Source organism: Procambarus clarkii, chromosome 12 (genome assembly GCF_040958095.1).
Source record: "Procambarus clarkii isolate CNS0578487 chromosome 12, FALCON_Pclarkii_2.0, whole genome shotgun sequence".
Lineage (NCBI taxonomy): Eukaryota > Metazoa > Arthropoda > Malacostraca > Decapoda > Cambaridae > Procambarus > Procambarus clarkii.
The window spans coordinates 3,346,074-3,370,449 of NC_091161.1; the positions used below are offsets into that span (position 1 = coordinate 3,346,074).

At 43.3% G+C, this 24,376-nt stretch overlaps 1 long non-coding RNA gene across 1 annotated transcript in view; it reads left to right on the plus strand.

Moving 5' to 3' along the window:
- The window catches only part of LOC138363846 (uncharacterized), a 357,983-nt gene that overhangs the window by 567 nt on the left and 333,040 nt on the right, over positions 1-24,376 (plus strand). Inside the window, exons 2-3 of the long non-coding RNA XR_011228160.1 lie at positions 1,322-1,431; positions 1,893-1,970. This is a non-coding gene — a long non-coding RNA (uncharacterized lncRNA). The remainder of the gene's footprint in view (positions 1-1,321; positions 1,432-1,892; positions 1,971-24,376) is intronic.

The window sequence follows — 24,376 nt, forward strand, 5'->3', positions numbered from 1 at the left end:
AGAGGTGAGGGGCAGTGGTGGTGTATTGAGAGGTGAGGGGCAGTGGTGGTGTATTGAGAGGTGAGGGGCAGTGGTGGTGTATTAAGAGGCGAGGAGCAGTGGTGGTGTATTGAGAGGTGAGGGGCAGTGGTGGTGTATTGAGAGGTGAGGGGCAGTGGTGGTGTATTGAGAAGTGAGGGGCAGTGGTGGTGTATTGAGAAGTGAGGGGCAGTGGTGGTGTATTGAGAGGTGAGGGGCAGTGGTGGTGTATTGAGAGGTGAGGGGCAGTGGTGGTGTATTGAGAGGTGAGGGGCAGTGGTGGTGTATTGAGAGGTGAGGAGCAGTGCTGGTGTATTGAGAGGTGAGGGGCAGTGGTGGTGTATTGAGAGGTGAGGGGCAGTGGTGATGTATTGAAAGGTGGGGGGCAGTGGTGGTGTATTGAGAGGTGAGGGGCAGTGGTGGTGTATTGAGAAGTGAGGGGCAGTGGTGGTGTATTGAGAGGTGAGGGGCAGTGGTGGTGTATTAAGAGGCGAGGAGCAGTGGTGGTGTATTGAGAGGTGAGGGGCAGTGGTGGTGTATTGAGAGGTGAGGGGCAGTGGTGGTGTATTGAGAGGTGAGGGGCAGTGGTGGTGTATTGAGAGGTGAGGGGCAGTGGTGGTGTATTGAGAGGTGAGGGGCAGTGGTGGTGTATTGAGAGGGGAGGGGCAGTGGTGGTGTATTGAGAGGCGAGGGGCAGTGGTGGTGTATTGAGAGGCGAGGGGCAGTGGTGGTGTATTGAGAGGCGAGGGGCAGTGGTGGTGTATTGAGAGGCGAGGGGCAGTGGTGGTGTATTGAGAGGCGAGGGGCAGTGGTGGTGTATTGAGAGGCGAGGGGCAGTGGTGGTGTATTGAGAGGCGAGGGGCAGTGGTGGTGTATTGAGAGGCGAGGGGCAGTGGTGGTGTATTGAGAGGCGAGGGGCAGTGGTGGTGTATTGAGAGGCGAGGGGCAGTGGTGGTGTATTGAGAGGCGAGGGGCAGTGGTGGTGTATTGAGAGGCGAGGGGCAGTGCTGGTGTATTGAGAGGCGAAGGCCAGTGCTGGTGTATTGAGAGGAGAGGTACTGTGCTTCACATACAGTATATAAAAACAGCATAATATTTTAATCACAAGCAAGGTTTCCTAATGACTCCTTGAGACTTATGTGCAAAGTACTTAACCCAGTTATAAGTTCCAAATCATGTGTGTCGTATTATTAAACATCTCTTTAGAAAGCTGATTTATGTTATTTCTTAGTGTTCACTACTACTAGGTAATGATAAATATATATCTCACTGATATATTATTAATTATATTCAGCTATTGCAGATGATTTTGATGCTGCAAACCGGAGATGCATAGCTGCGGAAGACACGTCTGAAGTGGAAACTTAAAACGAAGCTTCAGATATGAAGCAAAGAATGCCAAGAATAGCAAATGTAAGCATTGAAAACCTAGTTCAGTAATGAAAAAAATTCACAAAATTGACATACTGTGCATTATTTCATCTCATTGTCAATCATATTTAATGATTTTTTTTTATGGAGTAATCTTTGCTATGTTGATAGTGCTCGTTGTGTGTCTGCAGGTGCATTCATTGTGTGTATGATGCCAGGTGTTAAAGTATTATTTCTTACTCGTTCATGCTCTCATTTAGACGTTTGGCCTCGATGAGGTTCAGTCTTGTGACTGGTGTGTGGCACGTTTCTGTTGAAATGTAGTCTTTTTCGAGACTACATTTCAAATATTACCTAACATACATGGCTACTCCCTCTCCTTGTCTAATATATCTGTGTGAAATAGATTAAATCCATTTATTTGATATTTATCTAATAGTTCTCTATTTTCTACATTCATCCATATTTTGGTAAGTGCAATAATATGTATTGTTTCATTGCAGATAAGAGATTCCAGATCGTTCCAGATTTCCAAAGTACTGAAACGCACACCATACAGGCTTGGTGGATCTCGGTGCAAGGTAAAATAATTTATTTACTTGTACAGTATATATTTTTAGCTAATTATCAGTATATAAAACCACAGTACTTAATTTTATCAGTGTCAAAGACACAATTACATCTTACTCATAAATACCATTATATACCTCACTTGTGGTAACATATACACACATTAAGTGTATTATGTAGCATTATCTGTAATCAACTGATTTTCAGAGCTGCTCATTACAAAATATTCTTTTAAAAAAGTGTTTCTTAACAATAGGAGCATTTCATTACAATATATCCATAATCAACTATATCAAACCCTATTACAGGTAAAACCAGTAGGCATTCTACTGTATTTTATCAAACCCCTATTAGAATAATAGATCTTGTAATGATTTTGCAAAAATAGTGCCATTTAGTATTTTTAAAATATTAAAAAAATTACCGATATGGTGCATTCGGATGACAAACCAAATATTTCACTTTTGACAATTGAGCACCTGCCACATCCAGATTCCTGGGAGGAAAGGAAGGACGATCTTTGGAATCATTACCTAAGTAGACAGGAAAGCTCATTTATCAAAATACATTAACATTATACATATTTTGATCAAAATAGAAAATATCACGGAAACTCCGAAACTCGGAAAAATCCAGATGACATCTATAAACAAATCCCCTTTTCCTAGTTCTGCATCTCTCCTTTGGAATAAATTTTGTTGTGCCTTTATCATATTTTTCACAAAACTTGACATACATCTCATTTACTTCATATCCTAACGACAAGTGTTTGTCAAATTCCTTAAGGAAATATCTGAGTTCCCCATAATGACCTCTCCACAAATCAGGTTTTTCAACTGCTTCAAGCTTATTTTCTAACAGATTATAATGCATTGCATACTTTATTCCCAAAAAGACATGGTCACTTTTACCCAAGGGAGGGAGGTACTGAATGACAAATATCTCTCCCTCTTTCCTTGTAAATATAACATCCAGAATGGAGGGAACATCCCCTTCCCTCATCCTCGTAGCTTGTTTAACATGTAGAAACATGAATGTTTACAGGATGAGGTTTACAAATCTACAAGTCCAAAAATCCTCTGTTCTAGCTTAGCAAAGCTTAGCTTAGCCTACTATATTGAACTTTAACTTTATAACAAAACAAATCAAAAGGGTTTGCAATAATATTAGTTGAAAAATTCTACCAATTTTTGTTTTTCAGTGTTAATAGTAAAAATGCTTATGTTTTTATTGTTAAATTTCAGAGTAATATCAGTTTGAAGATATTTAAGAATAAATATGGCTAGGTCCCTTTAGTGTATAAATGTATATTATCCACCAAAAAATTCACACAAACAAAAATTGTTAATTGTAACAAACTTTTTCTAGTTTGTGTCCTGAAGTAAATTTCTATCAAACCTCACTGGAAAATTCATTGGGGTTGTATGTTTATTGTTAGTATGATATACAGTCTACTGATCAAGTGAACTAGGTACTATTTATCATCCAAATGCACCAATATGTCTTCATTCTTCCCAGATGAAGGAACTAGGTAACGTTCATCATCTGAATGCACCATCTGCAATGCATCATCTGAATCCTTTCCCACACTCATGACACACAAGAGGTTTATCAGCTGTATGCACAATCCTGTGAGTTTTTATAAGTCGCAGATGATTGAATCCCTTGCCACACTCAAAACATTCACGAGGTTTATCATCCGTATGCACAGTCATGTGACTAATTGTACTAGAACGTTTCCCAAATCTTTTCCCTGCATTCAGCACACTTGAAATGTTTAGCACCTGTTTGTAGTGTCCTATGCACATTTATATATATATATATATATATATATATATATATATATATATATATATATATATATATATATATATATATATATATATATATTATATATATATTATATATATATATATATATATATATATATTTACGAAACGCGCTCAAGTGTCGCGTCAGACTAGAAATAAAAATGAATTTTGGAGAATTGATTTTTGAATTACCTCCAACAGTGAAAAGAAATGTACGAAAGATTGAGAAAATTCGTGTTAGAATTATTAATCTTACTTTTTCGGTCATATTTAATAATATATATATATATATATATATATATATATATATTATATATATATATAAAGGCAGTACATTAGGTTTATTTGAGTACATAGCATTGATGTTTTTAAATTATTGTAAAGCAATTAACACCCATAGAGCTTTGGGAGGTCCTAAATCAACAGATAATTTTAAGTTGGCCTGGTTGGTCCGTGAGCCCGGTTTGTCCGGCACTTATAATATTAATATTTATTACACGTATAATATTTGACTGGCAGTCTGTCCATGCAATGTTGCAAGGCTCTTGGTTTCTTAGATTTGCCAACAATTACACATGTGATTGTCTGTTCCGTCAGCATTCGCACACATCATGGCCAAGAGCCTGTCCTTGTTGACCTTACATCCTGGCACACAACCCTCACTCCTCATTGCTAGAGATTTTTCTGGTAAACTATTCCAATACAACCCAGTTTCATCTCCATTATAAATTTGATACGAATATAAATTATTTGCCACAATGTATGCTCTTAATTTCTTTTTAAATGGTTCTACACTGCTTTCATCTGCACTCAATTTTTCACCGACAATTTTCCTCTTCACAATATTGTGCCTACCCTAGAACCTTGCAACCCACCCTTCACTCGCTTCAAAATTCTTTATTCCAAGGCTTGCAGCAAACCTGCTTGCAGCATTTTGTATTTCTGGCCATGAATTGTCAGGCCAGCTGTGCAGTGCTGAGCAAACCACTTGTACACAGCCTCATCCAACTGTACATGTGTCAAAGTTTTCATAGTCTTTCTACCACACCCTCTGCTAGTGCTTGCACCTTCACTTTTACAGGTTGAAGTGAATTTTATAAGTTATTCTTTTTGTTTCCTTATATCAGAAACAGTACTAGTGCCTATATTAAATTCCTTGGCAACACTTGAGGCCGACCGGCCATTTTCACAAAGTTGTATAACACATAGCTTGTCCTTAATTGTTAGGACAACCTTCTTCCTCTTAACATCTCCAGAACGATTCATGCTGCTACCAGACATAGTCTTGGTCAAAAATGTTCAAAGTTACTATGAAAATAAAAAAAAGTTATTTAAAAAAATATTTCACTAATGGTGCAGCACTGTGAGGGTAGAGAGCACATGGCTTGACCAGGCCTGGATGGGTCCAGTCGGGGCAGGGAGGAGGCACGTTATGTAGGCCGCCAGCAGCAAAAAAAAAATATTTTTGAAGGAAACTTCAGCCTGTGCAAATTGTTTTTAGGAATCTTGCATGATATTTTTTTTTTACATAATTACTAGTATTTCTTTTGACTTTGGCTATGATGAATTGTTCTAAAATCGATGGTAATTCCTGTACTGTAGTCTATAGGCCGCTCCCCCATCCAACCCTTATCCCCCCAGGTGGTCCCTCCCAATGCTCCCCTCTTTCCTGACACCACCCACCCTCCCCACCCCCTCCTACACCATGCGCCTCGAGCCACAGGCAGACGGGATTAATACGGTACGACCTGCCTCATGGTTTTCATATACGGACAATTCCATGATTATCCGGCTGACTGTCCAGATAGTGTAACATTGGCAGCAAATTAACTGGCTCTGATATTTTATCCGGCTAAACCAAATACAAATACAAATATTTATTCAGGTAAAGTACATACATACATACATGGTAAGATACAAAAGTTGATGGATTTATAGATAGAGCTAGTACATACAATGCCTAAAGCCACTATTACGCAAAGCGTTTCGGGCAGGAAAAACACTAAGACTGAAACTTAATACTAATTGAGATTAAAGTATAAATTGTGTTTTGAAAAAATAAGAAAAAATAATGAAAAAAGGGGGGGAGGGTAAACATGGAAGAAAAAAAGCAAAAATACAATTTGGTCAAAAAACAGCATTGTATAAAATCGTAGATCGGAAATACTACAGGAACAACCGTGGACATCTTCAAGAAGAAACTAGATTGTTTCCTTCAAGGAGTGCCGGACCAACCGGGCTGTGGTGGGTATGTGGGCCTGCGGGCCGCTCCAAGCAACAGCCTGGTGGACCAAACTCTCACAAGTCAATTCTGGCCTCGGGCCAGGCTTGGGGAGTAGAAGAACTCCCAGAACTCCATCAACCAGGTATCATGGGTTGACATTTAGGGGTGAGATAGGTTACATTAAGTTAATTAGGTAGCACTTAGTTTTAATCTTAAATTGGTTGGGAGAGGTACATGCAGTCTTTAACATAATTGGGAAGGTCATTCCACATTCTGGGTCCCTTGATTTGTAAAGCATTTCTAGTTTGACTAAGTTGTACTCTTGGAATATCAAATAGGTATTTGTTTCTGGTGTGGTGCTCATGGGATCTGTTACAACCTTCTAGGAAGCTTTTAAGGTCCGGATTGACATTACAGTTCAGCGTTTTATATACTGTATATTAAATACACATGAGAGGATGTGCAGTGACTTAATATCTAACATATTCAGAGATTTGAGTAAGGGTACCGAGTGATGTCTGGGGCCAGAGTGAGATATTGTCCTAATAGCAGCTTTGTGTTGAGTAATTAGAGGACGTAAATGATTTTGGGTAGTAGAACCCCAAGCACAAATACCATAGTTGAGATAAGGATAGATGAGAGAGTAATAGTGTCACCAGGGCAGGGCGAGGTACATAATATCTGATCTTAGAAAGAATGCCAACAGTTTTTGAAACTTTTTTTTATATATTTAGAATGTGTCCCTGGAAATTCAGCTTGCGTTTAATGAGAACGCCAAGGAATTTGCCATCTACTTTGTTACAAATTTGGGTATTGTTAATCCTGAGATTTATTTGATTTGAGGATTTATTGCCAAACAAAATATAAAAAGTTTTGTCAATATTGAGGGTGAATTTGTTGGCAGTTAGCCAGTAATGGACTTTATTTAGCTTAGTATTCACTGTGACATTTAGAGCAAGGGGGTCAGGACTGGATTAAATGAAGGTTGTGTCGTCAGCAAATAGAATGGGTTTGAGATGTTGGGAGGCATTTGGAAGGTCATTAATGTAGATGAGAAAGAGGAGAGGGCCAAGTATGCTGCCCTGGGAACACCAATGTTGATGGGTAGGGTGGGAAAAAGTGAATTATTCACAGAAACATACTGGAGTCTGTCAGCAAGGTAAGACTTATTGTACTGCAGGGAGTGACCTCTGACTCCATAATGTTGTAATTTAAGAAGAAGGTTTTGGTGGTTAACAGTGTCAAAAGCCTTATGCAGGTCTACAAATAACCCAACAGGGAACTCATTTTTATCAAGAGCTGTATGTATCAAGTTAATCATACTAATAAGTGCATCGTTAGTGTTTTTTTGGGGTCTGAAGCCATATTGACAAGAGCTAAGTATATTGAGTCTGGCTAGATAAGAATAAAGCTGCTTATAGATTAGTTTTTCAAATATTTTTGACAAGTTTGGCAGAATTGATATAGGTCTGAAGTTAACATCTGTGGGATCACCACATTTGTGGACAGGGGTTACTCTCGCTTTTTTTTTAGAATATCTGGAAAGGTTTGGAGTTTCAGTCACTTGTTGAAGAGCAATGCAATGGCAGGAGCTAAAATTCTGGAGGCTTTTTTGTAAATAAGAGTTGGTATCTCCTCAAGGGCACTAGACTTGGTTTTAATGGAAAGGATTGTCAGTAACATCAGTGGAATTAGTAGGCATTAGGTACAGAGACTGGATAGTTACCTGTAAGATAGTCCTGAATATTAGTACTGGAAGATGGAATATCATTTGCAAGGGATGACCCAATGGAAGAGAAGAACCTTTTGAATTCAAGAGCAGTGTCAGAGGCTGAAAGCAGACCATCATTATTTGACAGGAGTATTGGTTTGTTATTTAAAATCTTCTTTGATCCCAATATTTGAGAAATTGTGCTCCATGTTTTCTTAATATTGGCCTTTGTGTGGCTAAATTTATCTTCGTAGTATTTAATTTTGGCTCTCCTAATTATTTTATATAGCAATGATGAGTAATTCTTTGAAAATTCTTTGGAGACGATTCCTAACCTATACTTCTTTTCAAGGTCATGTTTTTTATTAATGGATTTAAGTATCCCCTTTGTAAGCCAAGGGGTGTTTAGCCTTTTAGTTGTGACTTGTTTCGTTAGCATAGGACAGTGGGTGTTATAAATGCTGAGAGTTTTTTGAAGAAATGATTGCACTGCTAGGTTGATGTCCCCTATGTTACCTAATTCGGATTCCCAGTTGATATTAGCAGCAGCAGCAGCTATAAAATTGCCTATAGTAGTTTCATTGTGCAGCCTAAAGCTTATCTCCCTTGTCTCTAGAGGTGGTTTGTTAATGTTGGTTAGGAGAAATGTGGGGTAATGGTCTGTAGTGTTATCAATGATTATCCCTGAAGTGGAGAGGTTATGTTGGGCCAGATGTGATCAAGAGCCATGGCAGTACTGTCAGTGATTCTAGTAGGTCTAGTGATTAAGGATATGAGGAAGCAGGAATGCATACAGTTGAGGAAACTAGCAGCAGGAGGGTTATCAAGCTCGCAGAGGTCAACGTTAAAGTCACTAGAAATAATTAAGTGCTTTTTGTTCAGTCGTTTCTCTACTATAAGATTTCTAAGGTTAGTGTTAAATTCAGTCACATCAGTGTTAGGAACCCTGTAGAATGCTCCCACAGTCAAGACAGCATCATTACCCTTGACTCTGAAACAAGCAAATATATACTCTCCATAAGGGTCTCTAGATTTAATTACTTTTAAGCAAGTCAGTGCATGGTGGTAGTAAAGAGAAGTATCACCACCTCTTTGTATAGGACGACAGTTGTGAATGGCTGAGTAGTTAGGTATGTTGTAGAGTTGATAAGTGTCCTCTTTTTAACCACATTTCAGTAAACACAATAAAAGAGAATTTGTTGTCTACTGTTTGAATCAGGGCATTAACATCATCAAAGTGTTTGCTAAGAAATCTTAAATTCAAGTTAATTACAGAAACATTGTGATTACACGCTAAAACATTGTTTACATCATGTGCTGTGTAATATCTGCAATTTTGATCATTAAGGTGCTGATTGTCATAGATACTAAGATAAGAGGTTAAGGTCTGGGTCTATAATAGTTTGCATAAGAATGCTGTTTTACAGAAAAGCCAAAAGACAATGATAAAAGAACTAGCTATGAAAAAATATATATATAAAACTATATACAAAAATGAGGTAGGTTGCTTAAAAGTACTTTCAGGTACACTGTAGGTAATTATTTGCGCTAATGATCAAAATTGCACAGGCAAAGCAAAGAGCACAATGGAGCAATTGTGGTTGGGCTAGGCAACCTGGGTTACAAAGAAAAAGTAGAATAAAATTTTTAAAGTAATATAAACTTAATGGTAATTTAAGTAATAAAACTTAATGGTGTCACGTGGGGGTGGTCCGGTCGGGGCTCTGCTAGCACTCGGCTGCTAGGGGCTCAAAGGCCCAAATACTCAGCCCCTCCGACTCCCGGTACTCACCGGAGTCTCCTTGGTTATACAGGAGAGGACCAACAATGCCCACCTCCGCGGGTCTTTGCTTCCACCCCAAAAGGGGGTGCCACAGATTCACCCTGGAAGCCCTTCAGTCAAACACGGGGAAATTGCTGTTAACAGTTCCGGCCTAGACCCGTGGAGGAGTGAAGGAAGACTCAGGCTTACCTTATAATTATAACCTCCCTGAGTCTTGCCTGCCAGACAAAAAAAGGTTGCAGGAACTCCTTTCCCGCCTGTCTTCTCTATCTTCTTCTTAGCAAGGTCGCCAGCTGGGTTATTATATCTGCACCCCAGCGATGCAGTTCAGTGGGTGTATTATCTACTGTTTGTAGCCAGAAGATTGCTACTCCCATAGATCTGCTACTAGACTGTTGGCCCAGGGTACTCTCCCAGGAAGGTCTGTGTGGCTTTACCTCCCTCTAGCCACTACATTAATAGTTGCCACCATTCAGGCACCGATACTGATCGGATGGCTAAGGGTACACTTTTATGTAAGTCTGTGCTGTCTTTACCACTCTCCAGGCAATAAGAACTGCTATAGAGAACGTAGTGTTCCCTAGGTGGTACTATGATCACCTTCGTGTATGCTCATAGAGAAATATCATAAATGGAGGCACACTTAAACACAGTGATAAAATGTGTGAATTTACTGACGCAAATTACATGAACACACACACAATCACAAGTAATACATGAATATGGAAATATGGATACTAAGTCTGGAGATCGTCAGCCTCTTCTTCCACGACCTCCAACACTCCTTCAACTGGGCATAAAGACAGGAGTCCCACACTCTCACAGGAGGGCCTCTTCACCACGTCGGCGCCTCTTCTTCACTGTCCTGCCATCCATACACAATGTCCCCTCTGACAGTCCAGGACACAAGCTGCCTTGCAGCCTATTCTACTATTAAAGTATTAAAGTCCTGCTGCCACATACATAAGTAACTATTGTGGCCTAACTAGCCTACTCACACAAGGGGTAATGGGAGGGAAAATGATCTACCTTACATTCCTGGCTCACGACGCCTGTCCCTCGATGGTGTGAGGTTCCCACGCTTCCTTGGGTCGATCCTTGACGATGCAGGACGTTCCACAGGTCCTCAGGTGTCGTGGAGCCTTCGCGTCGTCGCCGTTCCAATCCCTGAGATTCAGCTGCCCCAATCCTGGTTCATCGATGGGCGCTGAGCTAATCACTATTTTTCCCACACTCGCCCCTTCCACAAGGCGTTGCTCCTTGTCCTGGGCACGGTGTCGTCCTTCCAAGATTCTCAGTGGATGTGACCCGGTCACAGCTAGGCCTGCCCGCCGCACCTTCCAGACCTCACGTCCAGCGGCGCCGCCCCAGCGTCGTCGCCGACTATTTTCCAAGTTTGGCACTTCTCTGCTCAATGAACTTGGTTCCTTATTTGCTTCCCAGAAGCGCAGGGTCTCCAATAACTTATGGTGGGCTGCGATGGCTAGTTAATCCACTGAATAAGGCTTGTAGAGCCTCTAATCCTTGAGAGCAGACCGAGGCGCGTCCTGTCGCTTCCAAGGTCAGATCAACTCTGACGTTGGCGCCGCCCGGGGCACTCGGTGACGTCATGGCGGGCCCTGATTGGTCGCCCGCGACCCACGTCGGCCAATCCGCGATCGGCTAATGTCCCTTCCAAAAGGTCATATCTGCCGTAGGGGATACTGTTTCATTTTATATCAGGGCGCCAATTTCTCATTATTTACAACTTATAATGTAACTCCCTTCCTTTAACTGGCAGCCGGTCTGGTCGCCACATATGTCAATAGACTCCCTGAACCTCAGAGAATCAGTAGGGAGAGCTGATACGACTCTTTAAGCCGGCAAACGAAAGAAATAGGAGAGGGCACAGTAACAATGGGAACTTAGGAATGTAAAAAATGAACTAAAATAATTAATAATAATAGATGACCAAAAAAGTCAAAAAACAATTATGAAATCTATAAAATGAAAAGCTTGCTTACTTTACTATTATAAGTACACTATAGTTGAATACTAAAGTTACACTAAAACAAAATGAGGTAGTTTAAATAGAGATACACTGAGGTACACTGGATAATGAAGTTTATACTAGAGGACACAGGCAAAGCCAGTGTATTATGGAACATGGGAGTAAAAAGAAAAAAAAAGACAATAATAAAGATAATTTTTTTTTCTGGGGGGAGCCCCGTCGGCTCCCCGGAGCTATCCAGGCTGAATGGATATGTATAACTTTCTGGCATCAGTCAAAGTGCTAGGAGTTCTTGCCTACCGGGGACCACGAGCCAGAACCTGGCCCCCTCAGAGAGGCACGAGGAGCAATGGCCTATAGAAACCCCCTTGTGATTGGGAGCATTCTATGTCTGCCATCGACCGGGAAGCACCCAGAAAGGTAGGCGCCCCAAAACAAACCCCTATTCTGGTGAAAATATTGCTACCGAAAGCCGAATGAGTGGACAGAACTCCCCAAACAAAATTATCAAACTAGCGTGACGTGATCACGTCGCAGCACCACTGTCTGCACAAACCCCCCCCCCCCCCTCCCCGAGAGGGGGAAGGGGGAGCCCCAGACCCTCCACGCCGGCGATCCAACTGGCAGTTCTTGGCTGATGGTATTACTGGCTGGTCGAGTGCCTCTGACTCCGGTTTTTGTTTCAGTTCTGTGCCTTGTGGTGTGGACTGTCTCTACCAGTGGGGTGCGAGTCAGGAGTAAGATTCCATGGTACTCGGGCTGCATGTGCCTAGGGCTATCTTCCCTAGTTGCCCTGTAAGTACTGCCTTTGGGGCTTAGTCACCTTGGGTTCTACCTCTGCTGTGTCCTTTACTGCTCGGTACTGGGCCGCCCTTGGAGTCGGCTGGGGTTTTGTTGCCCTAGTTTGTCTCTGGGTAGGTGGTAGTTTTCGTCACTGGTAGGGGCGCGGGGTACTGCACAGCTAGTTTTCACCATTAACAGCAGCCGGCTCTGTTCCGCCTGGGTACGTTGTCCTCTTGCGGGGTTTTTCTTTTGTTTTTGCCTGGTGGGGGGTCTGCCTTTACTATGGTCCCCTTTCCTGTTGTAGGTGAATTTCTTTCGAATTCTTCTGTTGGCGGTACTCCCTGCTTGGCCCCTGTGAGTGGACATGTCCCGGGGGTTCAGTTTTAGCAGTTTGTTGATAGATTTGGGCGCCGGTTCGCGATACCCTGCCTGGGCTTCCCTTAGTGTGTATCAAAGGCTAAGGGCCCTGGGAAACCCCACGGGGGCTCCGTGGTCCTCTAGGTGTGTCCCCAGAGTCCCCCTCGCGTCCTGCGAGTTGATGGTTGATCTGTCCCCTTGTCTCAGGGTGACACTCACCGGTTGTTCCTCCGCCATGCTGCCTGTTGGGTCCTTGTTCTTGTGACCCGGAGTCGTCCGATGATTGTTGTCGGTATGCGCTCTCCTTCACCCAGGCCACTAGTCTTGATAATCGGGTGCAGGCGGCTGCGGCATTGCTTGCTGGGTGTAGGTTGCTGCAACGCTCTTGGTTGTTTGCAGCCCCGGATGCCCCGAGGCTGCCCCGTTTTGGTGGTTGGGGTCTGGACTTGGGGGCGGGGGTCGCTTCGGCTCTGGTTTTTTCCGCTTCTTGTTCCTCCCCTTCTGTTCTACTCACTTCCTCCCATGCTTCCTGCTCTGAACCTTAGGCGGGTTTCGGGGTTGGGGCGGGGTCTGGTTGGGTTGAGACTCTGGCGGTCTCGGGGGTTTTCCTCTTCTGGGGTGGCGGCGGAGGCATTCGAGTCGGTTCGTCCAGCCGTGCCGTATGGGTCTGACCAGTGGGCTCCCTTCATTAGTGTTTGCACGGTTGCCCCTGCTTTTCCTTGTTAAGCTGGGTCTTTGGGGGTGCAGCTCGGCCGTGGGTCATGCCGTAGAGGTTCCCGGGGTTAGGGAGGGGTTGCCTGTGGGGCCTCGGCCCTGTTTGCTCCTCTTGGGTCCTTGTACCTTTGGTGTGGGGCTGGCAGTTTCTCAGTGGGGTTGTTCCTTCCCTCTGTGTTCCTGTTGTTTTCAGGTATACCCCTCCCTGGGTTCGGTTCCGTGTTCCTTCGGGTTCGTCGGTCCCATCGTTCCTGGGGGTGTTTTTCACCCCCTTTTCCTTAACCTTTTTGCTCTTATGTCGAGATGCTGTTCAAAAAAAAAAAAAGTGTTCAGGTAAGGTACAGCCATACAAGGTGTGAAGCAAACATTGATGGATTTCTATATTGACCTAGTACATAGTGCCTAAACCACTTCGTATCGTTGTACCTGCATGTTCCTTGGTCAGGGGTGCTTGTCGTGGTTCTAAATACATTATACAAATAAATGAATGTTTATTTGGGTAAGGTATATACATAAGAGATTTTACACAGAATGATGGATTTATAGATAGGGCTAGTACATACAATGCCTGGGGCCACTATTACGCAAAGCGTTTCGGGCAAAGCGTTCTCGTTGGTTAGCGAGTCTCTTCGTACCTTCCAATATTATTGGAACGTTGGTTGATTTTCGATGTGGTTTCCATCGGGTCTTTTGTCAGTCTTGTTGGTTCCCTTCCATCATCTGTTTTCTTTTGCTTCGTTTTCGCCTTGTTTTGATTTCGCGTCGTCTCTACTTCCAGTTTTGGCGTTCTTTGTCTTCATTATGCACGCCTTTCTGGTGTTTGTACGATGTCTGTACATTGTGTGTACGATTTGTGTGTCCGCCTGGTGTACGAGCCACGCCTCCCGGTGGATGGGTGGTGCGTTTTATACCTCGTGTTCTGGGGCTGCATGTGCATTTTGTTTACGGGCGGTATGCTCGTGTGTTCGCGCCGTTTCTCGTGGTTTTTCTACGGCTTCTTGCTTGTTTCTCCCTCCAGTCGGGGCCCTCTGGATGCTGAGGGTGTTTTGGATTTATATCTGGGGGTGTCACTTTGTTCTCCCTCTGTACTGCTTCGTCTTCTGCAGCGCACACACCTTTGGCCGTATTTCTCCTTCGACCTCGCATTTTATTCAGGTAACGATACACACTATGCCTACTGCCTCGCGTCTGCATGACTTTCGGGCACACCTTTAGCGCTGCTCCTGGTATGTTACTTGGCTCGCCTGTGTTGTGGAATGGTCGTGTGTCTGCTCTGCAGGTGAGGTTGTCTTGTCTGGCACTTCTGTCGGCCTAGTTCTGGTTCTCACTTTTGGTGGGGTGCTTGCCTAGTAGTGCTTGCGGGGTTGAGCTCTCGCTCTTGGGCCTTCTTCACGTTTGCTCCTGTGGGTGGCGTCTCCCTCCTCCACATGGCATTTTGGTGCTTTTCGCTTCCTCTCCCTCTGCCATTAATCAGGTTCTTTTTAGTGTCTGTGGCTCCTTTGGGTGCTTACTACCTCCTGTGTCCCCTTGTGCGTACCTGCATACGGACATAAATACAGTGGACCTGCGGAGGGCCTCTTGGCCCATGCGAGGCTGCTACTGTTTCTTACCATCCACTCCCACTCACATACATGTCCAACCCGCCCTTGCACCAATCGTGGGGCCCCACCTCCACGTTACGTGGTAATTGGTTCAGCTCATCGCCGGGCCTGTTACCGTGCCGGTCTTTCCTGATTCTGCACTTATCCCTTTTATGCCCATTGTTTCGTGCCCACAATGTGCCGCAAGGGTGGCGTGTGCCATTATCCCAGTTTCTATTGTTTCGTGGAGATTGGTCAATAACTACAAACCCTAAGGAACTGCTTATCTTTTGTTGCGTATACAGTAGTTGCGGGTGATAATTGGCGGGTAATGGTGCAGGTTGGGCGCACTGAGTGTCGGTACGGTGTCTCGCATGTCTGTTCTAGACAACACTTGCCGGTAGACTAGTTATTATTCGCTACTCTGCTGGTTATATGCTTGGGCGCCGCCTCAGTTCTCCACTGGTTTGCAGGACTTTTCGTTGGACGTACGGAACGGTTTGAGTTCCGTCGTTGGTACTTTGTAGAGCTTTGCTTCTCTAGTTAGGCTCATGCATTTGGAGCGAGTATCTTCTTGGGATACTCTACTCACTCCGCCACACTTGTTCACTGTTCCATCCTTGTTTACTCTTCCCCGCTTGGCGGGATTGCGTCGATGGCTCCTGACTGGGGTGTTTGGTGTGGTATTTGGTCACCTTGCATGTGTCTTTAGTGCCTTTTGTCCATCTTTTGTTCTTTGTTGTCCTGTGGGGCTCTGCCCCGCATTTCGGTGCTTTTCTTTTCGTTGTAGACCCCTGGGTCTTTTCCCTGTCTGGACACTTCCTTGCCTATCTGCGGTGCCTGACTGCACCCTGCTGTCCGTGAGGTCCCTCAGGTATGCACGCGCTCCTCTACACATTTTGTGGTTGGTCGTGTGCGTTACTTCCCGGCCGCTCCTTGGGCCGTATTCGTGGTTTTCCTTACCTATTTCCGTTTTTCCTCTCCCCATGCTACACTTTTTTGTGTATCTGGGTCAGTGCTACTTGATTATCCTGTTTGGTGCTCCGGTGGACCTCTGTCCATGTTCCACGTCCTGCTTTTGGACTTCTCCGGTGTTCCGTTTTGGTACCGAGTTCCTGCGATTTCTGTGTGGTTTTCTGCAGGCTTCGGGTTGCGCTGTCTGTGGGGGGGGAGGGTGGACGTTTCAGTCTGCCGCTCCTGCCTTCCTGGTTCCTTTTCTTGGTACCAGGTTTGCTGGGTTTCGGTCCTGGTTTCGGTTTTTCCTTGTTCCTTTTCCGGACCTGGTGTGTTTGCTTTCCTGCGGTTCTCGTCCTCGGTAGTTCTCCTCTTGGATGCCTCGGGGATGCGTGTCTCATTCTTCCCTGCTGGAGCTGGTTATCTTGCTCCTTTGGGTTGCGCTGTTTTTAGATTCGCGTTTTGCGCTTTCGATCGTGGTGTTCGTTTCTCCTCGTTTGTGTTGGCACAGGTGGGTTCGTTATTGGTCTCCCACCTGCATGTTTCGTCTCGGGGGCGGTGTGTGGTTTTCCTATCACTGCGAAGGGTCTTTCGGTCTTTGATAAGGTTGGCTTGTCTTCCCTTTGGGGTTGTTCTGGGACCGTTATCTGGAATTGTCCTGTCACCTCATGTTGGGTGGTGCTGGCAGAGCCGCTCCTGCTTGCATTCAGTGTTGTGGTTCCTTCTGCTCCATTCCACTTGCTGTCCTGGGCGTTGTTCCCCTCTGGCCTGCTCTTGAGTTTTGGGGCCGTCCTGGTCGTTGACCTGGGTGGTCTTTTTCTTCTCGTTTTGGTCTTTGTTTTGTCTCTGGTTTTGATTGGTCAGTTAGGACGTGTGGTATCCGCCTCCCGGTTCCTTCCCAGTTTTACTTACCTTTTGGTAAAGTAGCTCCGGGGAGCCGACGGGGCTCCTCCCAGAAAACCAGCGTTGAATGTAATGAAACGCCATTTTCTGGGTGAGTCCCGGAGGTCCCCCAGCATCCCTCCCTCCTTCCGGTCGGCGGCGTTTTTCGCGTATTTTGACATCCAGCCTAAGAACTGCCAGTTGGATCGCCGGCGTGGAGGGTCTGAGGCTCCCCCTTCCCCCTCTCGGGGAGGGGGGGGGGGGGTTGCGCAGACAGTGACGCGGCGACATGATGACGTCATGCTAGTTTGATAATTTTGTTAGGGGAGTTCTGTCCACTCGTTCTGCTTTCGGTAGCAATAATTTCACAAGAATTGGGGTTTGTTTTGGGGCGCCTACCTTTCTGGGTGCCTGTCCTAGTCGATGGCAGACATAGAATGCTCCCAATCACAAGGGGGTTTCTATAGGCCATTGCTCCTCGTGCCTCTCTGAGGGGGCCAGGTTCTGGCTCGTGGTCTCCGGTAGGCAAGAACTCCTAGCACTTTGACTGATGCCAGAAAGTTATACATATCCATTCAGCCTGGATAGCTCCGGGGAGCCTCCGGGACTCACCCAGAAAATGGCGTTTCATTACATTCAACGCTGTTTTTTTTTTAATAAAGTTAAAACCTTTTGAAAGGAAAGGCAGAGCTAAAGTACACAATGGCAGTTAAATGAGATTATAATTTGAATTCTGGCTATACAGCAGCTCTCCCACAGTCACTCAGGAAAGAATTAAGGTGAGCTTCAGTGTTATTGAATAGGTTTTTCCAGTGTCAGTCCTCCTACGTAACATAAAGATAAAGACAATGGGCCACAGATTAGGATTTTTTAAAATAGACAATTTAATACATGAAAATACGTAATAATCCAATACTATGGACTATTATAGACTGTGGGTTGGTTGGTGTTGTCGTCGTCGATCCTTCTCTATGGACAACCCAACCCACAACTCGGCAGAGTGCTTATACTAGGAGATCACCCTTGGCGCTTCTGGCTCTTGGAGAGGGGCTCAACGTCACACGTTTAGGGGATGCGGCTCCAACACTTAGCCTCGTTGTCACGTGCACACACCCACTCGAGCCGCTGTGACTCCCCACTCTCTCCTTATGAGATATGATCTCCTCAATCCCCTATGACTTACTAGTATTACCTCCTACCCTGTCCACAGCAGTGGTTCTTGGTTCTTTCTCTCTCTCTCTCCTTCTTTACTACCTCCTGGGAAGCCTCACTAGGACAAGGGCAAACACCAGCAAATTGTGACACATTTACTGGACAAAGCACATACACGATACATACACACATATAATAATAATGAATCCTATACTCTATAATATCACAATCAGGTTGCACTCCAACACCATCAAAACTCTATTATCAGCTTATCAAGTGGTATCCTATCTCCTGGTTCACCACCTGATACTATTAACCTCCTCAAGTTGATCAAGTCTACATACACTGTTGCACTATCAGCAAGATAATGTATATATAGAAAACCAGCATTTGAATGCAATAACATATATCAGTATAAATGTTCATTGATACACAACAATGATTAATCGATCACTGTCAGTCCTCGAGCACATACATCTGTAGGTAATCAAGCCTACGACTGCAACTCTAAGCTTCAGAATAAATCACTCCTTGACATAAGAATGCAAACGGTCACTCACCTCTCACTGCGTCTTGCACGCTAATGACAACCAAACACTATCAACTCCCTATAAGTAATCCACCAGAACTTCCCCTTCCACCTCTGGAAGTTCACTACCCTAATATCCTTAGGTTCTTCCGGGCTTCACTACCAGGATCCTCTGCAGCTCCTCCAGGCTGCTATCATGAAGTTTCCTTGAGCAACTACGGTGCTTCACCCTTCTGCTAGGGTCCTCCACAGCTCTCTTGGCTGCTACACCATGAAGTTTCCCCGAGCAACTATGGTGCTTCTCCACCTCTACAGAAGCACGTGACACTCCTCTTCACTGCTGCTTCTCCTCACAGCTCGAGGTCCTCTGCTCCACTACCTTGGAGTCTCATCAGCTACTTCATCTGCTGGCTTCGAAGTTCTCAGCAACTTCTTCCCCAAAGACAAACCTGCAACCCATCGACACTCCAATAAAATGTTCCCCTTTAACACATAAACACAAATAACCACACAATATGCTTGCCTCAAACCTCTATCTGTCCTCTACATACAGTGAGAGTGGACTCCCCCGCTTTGGGCGGGTCCATACTCCACCTCGCCTGGCGGCGGTCCTCACTCGCTGGGAGGGTCTTCCTCCATCAGGAGCCAGGCTCCCTCAGTCGTCCGCCAGCGCTCAGAGGGGGCGGATGTCGCTCCGTGTTCCTCCCTCTCCACTCTCTTATTTCAGGCCTTCTGCCTTATTAAAACATGTCTAACTTATAAATAAACATCGCTACTGTCGCTGGGCACACGACCAACTACAAGTGATCACTATGAACTGGCGTATATCGTGCTTACCACAGATTAATTGATCGAGGGCGCTTTCCCTCTGACAGCGTCTGGTCAGGGCGCTCCACACAGCCCACGAAAATGCCTCTGAGCAGCTTATTAAACTCTCCTCGCCGTCCAAGACTTGACACCACAACGTTCTCAGCTCAATTCCACAGCTGGCACGTCTGCACACTTCTCTTCTCTTAGAGATATATCACTAGGGGTTCCCTTCTGGCGGGAGCTCAAACGGAGCGCGGCTTCCCCCTGCGATGTCTGGCACTCAAGTGAGGTCAAAGTCCTCCGGAAGCGAGCCTCACGCCTCCAGCAAAATGTCCACATCTCCTTGCCAGTCATTTATCTGTTTTCTTCTTCATTGCCCATAATCTCAAACTGTTACACATATCCAAGCAACTATTTTACATATGCGTTATCACCTCAATATTCGCTAGACCTTCTAATCAGGTCAGGCTTGACGAATAACTCTCAAGGAGGGAGACTCGTTTCTCCTGTAGGCTGAGATCATAACAGGACTCACAAAGTTTATTACCAAATAATGCAAAACTCAGGAGCTGGGAAGCCAATGCCTTATAATAGTTCAACTCAATATAAAAAATAAAAAATACTGGACTGTGACTGTGATGATATAAATTTACAATAATTTAGTACATAATAAATAACGACAATAAGCCACGGGGAAAAATGCGGATACTATGTAGAGTCGAACTGAAACAGTCAAAGTGCAAAGATAGGATTGGATAATAACTAGAGAGCAGGATTACAATTTATAAGCAATAAATAGTACATTACAAATATAACGTGAAGGTTCCACTATGAAGAGTGTAAAAGAGAGACATAAGAACATAAGAACAAAGGTAACTACAGAAGGCCGATTGGCCCATACGAGGCAGCTCCTATTTATAACCACCTAATCCCACTCATATACATGTCCAACCCATGCTTGAAACAATCGAGGGACCCCACCTTCACCACTTTACGTGGCAATTGGTTCCACAAATGACAACCCTGTTACTGAACCAGTATTTACCCAAGTCTCCTAAATCTAAACTTAGCCAATTTATACCCATTGTTTCGTGTTCTCTCTTGTGTTGATACTTTTAATACCCTATTAATATCATCTTTGTTATGTCCATTCATCCACTTGTAGACCTCTATCATGTCACCCCTAACTCTTCGCCTTTCCAGTGAATGCAACTTAAGCTTTGTTAATCTTTCTTCATATGAAAGATTTCTAATTTGGGGAATTAACTTAGTCATTCTATGCTTGACACGTTCAAGTGAATTTATATCCATTCTATAGTACGGCAACCAAAACTGAACTGCATAATCTAAATAGGGCCTAACCAGAGCTAAATATAGCTGAAGAACCACACCAGGTGTCTTGTTACTAACACTTCGATTAATAAGTCCCAGTGTCCTATTTGCTTTATTACGAACATTCATGCATTGGTCCTTTTGTTTTAAATTCTTACTAATCATAACTCCCAGATCCCTTTCGCAATCTCAACACCATCTAGCTCGTATCTTGTAACTCTTATCATCATTACCGAGCCTCAAAGGTTTACATTTATGAGCATTAAACTGCATCTGCCAATCCTTTGACCATTTCAAAACCCTATTTACACCAACTTGAAGTGATAGTGAGTCGTCTTCCGTATTAATTTCCCTACTGATTTTTGTATCATCGGTAAATTTGCAAATGTTGCTACTCAATCCTGAATCTAAATCATTTATATTAATTATAAACAACAGAGGTCCCAGGACAGAGCCTTGAGGCACTCCACTTACAACATTTTCCCACTCTGACTTGATTCCATTTATACTAACTCTCTGTTTCCTTTGGTATAGCCATGCCCTAATCCATTTTAATATAGCACCTCCAATACCATGAACCTTTATCTTTTTAATCAGTCTTTCATGTGGCACTGTATCAAAAGCTTTGCTAAAGTCAAGGTACACATCATCACAATCCTTACCACTATCAACTGCCTCAACTATGCTAGAATAAAAAGATAATAAATTTGTTAAACATGAACGGCCATTTATAAAACCGTGTTGCAACTCAATTATTAATTTATGTTTTTAAAGATGAAGACGAATTTTATTTGCAATTATCGATTCGAGTAACTTTCCCACAATAGACGTTAGGCTAATTGGGCGATAGTTTGACGCAAGCGATCTATCTCCTTTCTTAAAAACTGGTATCATATTAGCAACTTTCCATAACTCTGGCACTCTGCCTGACTTGATTTATTAAAAATGGTAGACAGTGGGTCGCAAAGCTCCTCTTTGCATTCTTTAAGCACCCTGGCAAACACTTTATCCAGCCCTGGGGATTTGTTTGGTTTGAGTTTTACTATTTGTTTAATTACATCCTCCCTGGTAACTGCTAAACTAGTCAACCTGTCCTCGTCACCACCCAGATAGACTTGTTTGGCTGAAGGCATATTGTTAAGTTCCTCTTTAGTAAATACAGATATAAAATATTTATTAAAAATACTACTCATCTCTTTATCACTATCTGTTATTTGACCTGTCTCAGTTTTTAATGGACCTATCCTTTCCTTAATCTTTGTCCGGTATAATTGGAAAACTCTTTAGGATTTGTCTTCGCTTGCTTTGCTATGCGAACTTCGTAGTTTCTTTTTACTTTTCTTATCTCTTTCTTAGTATTTCTAACCAGTTGTACGAATTCCTGTTCTAAACTGACTTCCCCATTCTTAATCCTTTTGTACCACGCTCTCTTTTTACCTATTAAGGTTCTTCAGATTCTTTGTTATCCACTTTGGATGATTAGTATTCGATCTATTCAATTTATATGGTATACTACATTCCTGGGCTTTGCTTAGAATATTTGTAAATAGGTTATATTTGGAATCCACATCGAAAACCCCTTTTATGTCACCTATCGCTGGGTTCACGTCTAGCTCCATGACCGGCCCACACCCCATACCCAAGACTTTCCAATCTATTTGACCCCAAAAAATTCTTAGGCTATTGACATCAGATTTTCGAAAATCAGGCACTTTAACAGAATTTTCTCCTACAGATCTATTCCATTCAATGCTAAATCTGATTTCTTTATGATCACTGTTCCCTAGCTCACTCTCTATTTTGATGTCCTTAATTTGTTTCCCTGTTAGTTAACACTAAATCTAAAATATTATTTTCCCGCGTTGGTTCCTTAATGTGTTGCGTAAGAAAGTAATCGTTAATTAATTCTAGAAAATCTGCTTCATTATTCCCTGTTTTGTTCAACCAGTTTATTCCACTAAAATTAAAATAACCCATGACATAAATACTGTTAGATCTAGATGCTCTAGATATTTCATCCCATAGATGCTTTGCTTCCATTCTGTCTAAATTTGGTGGCCTATATATAACTCCTATTATAATAATATTTGCTTTTTCGTTCAATTCTATCCAAATAGTTTCTGTATGTGGCTCAGTTTTGATTCCCTCTTTGAGACTACATTTCAAATTGTTCTTTATACTAGAAATAAGCACTAGAAGGATAAGGTTAAGTGCAAATACTCCTTCCAAAGTACTAGGTTGCAGGACCGTTAGCCCACTAACAGGGCGGGCCCATTCAGCTTAAGGCTCCACTGGGGTTCCAGCTAAGGGCTTAACGGAATGTCCCAGCTAAGGGGCCTAGGACAGGGCCGTCCGAGGGGCATGACTGATGTGCCCAGCTTAGGCCCGTGACTACTGATGCCTTTGACTAAGGAAAAGGCAGGACTGCAAAAAGTGCCTCACAAAAGGGGAGGCAAGTCGGTAAAGAAAGGGAAAGTAATAATATAGTTTGAGAACTAATGCCGCCAGCATAGCACTCATTACCGTAAAGGCCAAAGACCGTTATGCTAAATAAGCATAAACAATAACAGAGCCGTGATCCAGAGAAAACGATAATAACAAATAAAGCAGAGGGAGGGTAGAAATAAGGCAACTAAAACCCGGACCGAATAATAAAGAACTTAAATTAGTAGTAGTATGATACAATAATAACAACATTTATGGCGTTATGCGAGGCCGGAAGCCGAAAGGGGAATTGACATGAGATCAATAACACCAAAAAGTGACTATATCTAACATCAATAGCAAATAGTAACAAGTTCAAATTCAAAATTCAAATGTTTATTTAGGTAAAGTACATACATACAAGGGGTGATACAGATATTGATGAATTTATAGATAGAGCTAGTACATACAATGCCTAAAGCCACTATTACGCAAAGCGTTTCGGGCAGGAAAAACACTAAAGACTAAAACATTATACTAATTGAGATTAAAGTATAAAATGTGTTGAGAAAATATAAAAATAAAAACGGAACATGGCAGGAAAACAGCAAAATATAATTTGGTCGACAAACAGCATTGTTTAAAAATAACAGACATGGGTTGACATTATAGGGGTAAGGTAGGTTACATGGAGTTAATTAGGTAGTGCTTAGTTTTTATCTTAAACTGGTTGAGAGAGGTACAGTCTTTAACCCTTAAGCTGCGCATCGCATTTTATGATGCTTTGACCGACTTGCAGTAAATTGTGCATTGCTTCATATGATGCTTTGGAGTACTACGCAAGATTTAAACGGCCCGCGAACACACGGGGTTCACCACACCTTCATCAGGGCTCCTGTAAACAGATGCCATTTTTTTTTTTAAATCGTGGGCCAAATTCCCGGGTGTTAGAGGCCTCAGTATTGAGTGAGCTACCAAGCCTGATGCACGCAGCATGAGCTCACAGCACTGCTGCTCAGCTTGTGACCACAGCATCGCCTAAAAATGCCATTATATACTTGTTCATGCTATTATGTAGCGATGATATTATTACAGAAGACCCCTGACTGTGATAAAACTGACCAGGGTTCTGATAATAGCAGGATTGTGGTGATATTTAGCGCTTTGCTCCATGGAGGGAGGAGTAATGCTGTGGGAGGGGAGGGTTCTGGCGTCGTCTTCTGACTGTGTGCGGCCACCTTTTATTGACTACACTCACCATACCAGCTTAGTGGTTCGCTATGGTGAACACAAATGTAGATACTTATGTATAACGAGTGTATAGAGGTTATAAACAGCAATAGGAATAGGTTGGGAACCGCCATTTTGGTGAGGGAGGTGG